At 33.1% G+C, this 2773-nt stretch overlaps 1 non-coding gene across 1 annotated transcript; it reads right to left on the bottom strand.

Moving 5' to 3' along the window:
• Positions 1-1252: 1252 nt before the first annotated feature.
• Positions 1253-1380, bottom strand: LOC136332863 (small nucleolar RNA SNORA25). Its single transcript, XR_010730989.1, has one exon. It is a non-coding gene; the product is annotated as a small nucleolar RNA SNORA25 (small nucleolar RNA).
• Positions 1381-2773: the final 1393 nt, after the last annotated feature.

Here is a 2773-nt window from a genome sequence, read left to right as displayed (position 1 = left end):
CTTACAGTGGGGGGTGCTTCTGAGTATTTATTGATAGGTCCACATTCTGTGGTAAGGCTGTGTATTCAGATTTCACACATTTTTCTTGGAGGACCAGTTGGCATTCCTATACTTCTTGTGTCATATCTACCATCTTCTAGACCACACCTAACCTTGCCATCTCATTTTTTTGCCTCCTTTAAATTCTTCCAATATGAGAGATTTTACTCTTAATCCCATAGTGGCTGCTATCTTGAGTCACTGTCTTTAAAGATCAGTCTATTTATTTATTTTTAATGTATGAACTGAATAATGAGTTTAGGTCCACCAAAAGCACTTAGTTTAACCCATTCCTTAAATTGGATGGTACTAAGATTACTATATCACAGATTACATGTCACTGGTCACAGAAGGAACATAATTGATATGTAGCATTAGTAGTCAGTAAGTGATATTATTTATTTATTTATTCATTTGTTTGTTTATGTTAATTCTCCTAAAGTAAAATGGCATGTGAGTTATGTCCTGAGTTAACATTGGCTCTGAAATCAGACAAGCTTTGCCTCAAACCATGTGCTCTCTTACTGCATCACTTATAATCTAAATACATGACATATAATCTTTAGTTTTCTTACCTACAAGTTAAAATATAAGTTGCATAAGTTTTAGAGATGTTATTTTCAAAAGATAACTGCATAATAGTATTGCACTGGGTTACAGTCATGACAGTAAATGAAGTTGGAAAATTAAATTAATTGCAAAGTTGCAAAGAGAACTTAGATGAGAACAAATGCTCTTTATTTCTTGCTGTTTAAGGTTATAAACACAGATGGGCTGTAGTTGATCACAGTGGCTGATTGCTAATAGCTCCTAATGGTAGATTTAAGGGCACCGTAGGCATGTTACAAACAAGAGGTAACTCTGGAAGATGAGAGAAGTTCTTAAATAAATATTTAGAATTTTCATTTATGCTTGGACCTGCAGACATATCTCTCAGGACTACATCTTAACAAATAAAACTAGGTTCTGTAATTTGATTCTATATAAGACTTCTTGCTGTATGTGGAAAAATATTTTTCAGAATTAAAGCTCTTGTAGATGATATCAAAAGAATTTTCCTCTGGTTAATAGCCATTATTTTTCTCTATTGTCCATAATATCAATAATTTATTATTTTGCTATTTGACAGAGCCTAAAAGTTAAGGTCACATTAGAATCAGACTTATTGTTTGTTTGCTTTTGTTTTGTTGTTGTTGTTGTATTTTGCTTTTTTTTTTATATCCTCCTCAGGGAAACATAACACTACTGAGTGTCTATTACATCCTATGGAGAACGTCAGTCTTAGGTCACAGCGTTAAGAGCTCCTGGTTTGAGTCCCATAAACTCTCTTTGAAATGACCTATGGAACCAGTCTTTGTTAAGGCTGCATATCCCTCTTCCTGCCTCTGACTGTTTGACACAGTGTGAAGTTCAATAAAGAAAAAATTTAGAAAAATAAATCCATATGTCTTTTGCCAAGTTTCCACATCATATCTCAACAATATACTGTCAAGAAAATGTCAAATAGTAAATAGACATCTTCAGAGATGAAAATTTTCAAGGGCCCTTTTATTCCCCTCCTTTAACAAGATGGGCATTTCATAGATGTACATCAGGTAAGATTTTGTATTTTCTCCTTCAGGAAGTTTCAGAGAATGATTATTTTCCCATAAAATGAATCATTAAGAGGCATATAGCCATACTTGATTACATAAGTGTCAGCTTTAGATTGACTATGATGTAGCATTTTATCAAGTTTTTCTGAAGATTATTTGTAGCCATAAGAAAAGAATATTAACACTATAAAGTATGTGGTGAAGATAAAGAAAACTTAATTCTTGCTGGTAAAGCAGGGAACTTTAATTTAATTAAATTTATTGCACTTAAAATTCCCTACGATAGCTTGACCTGTGGTGGCGCAGTGGGTAAAAGCATCAACCTGGAACGCTGAGGTCACCAGTTTGAAACCCCAGGCTTGCCTGGTCAAGGCACATATGGGAGTTGATATTTCCTGCTCCTCTTTCTGTTCTTTCTATCTCTTTCCTCTCTCTCTTTCTCTCTCTGTGTCTCCTCTCTCTAAAAAATGAATAAATAAAATGTAATAAATAAATAAATTGTAAAAAATAAAATAATTATTATAAAAAAATTAATAAAATTCCCTAAGATAATCACATCAGAAATCTCCACTGAAAACTCTGCATGGTCAGTATTAAATGTTCACCCATTCAAATGATTACAAACATTTTTTGTCTCTTTACAATGAAAATCTTTTTCCAAAAGAAATGACATAAACTCATTTTCCTCAATACAAGTTATTGCAATGGGAATGTGACTGTGGTAAGTAATATCTTGTATACCTTAAATTGCCTGTGATGCCACATTTTTAAGATTCCCTGGACATTAAAATAAGTACATTTTCCTATGTATACATTGATTCATGGCCTGAGTTAACAATCATTAGTTCATGTATATTTCTGTTATACACTGTGACCTTGATTTCATCATGGGTCCCCCATAGCTCTCTGCCTCATATAGCCATGTTCTAAATTTAGCACATGGATCCTTAGGCTATTATCAAGAATAGAAGTAAAATAAGAGCAGGGACCCTGGGTCATATATTTCTTTTTCTTTTTTTCTCTTTTAATCAGAGTGAAAACATTCTAAAGGTAAAACCCCGTCATCACAAAATGAACAAACTCAGGAAACTACCAGCAAGATCAAAAATAAAATATAACCTGTGACCAAGAAAATCACT

The sequence above is a fragment of the Saccopteryx bilineata genome, chromosome 3, assembly GCF_036850765.1.
Source record: "Saccopteryx bilineata isolate mSacBil1 chromosome 3, mSacBil1_pri_phased_curated, whole genome shotgun sequence".
NCBI classification, from domain to species: Eukaryota; Metazoa; Chordata; class Mammalia; order Chiroptera; family Emballonuridae; genus Saccopteryx; species Saccopteryx bilineata.
The sequence above is the reverse complement of the archived record's forward strand: the minus strand, read 5'-3'. Positions and strand labels throughout refer to the sequence as shown.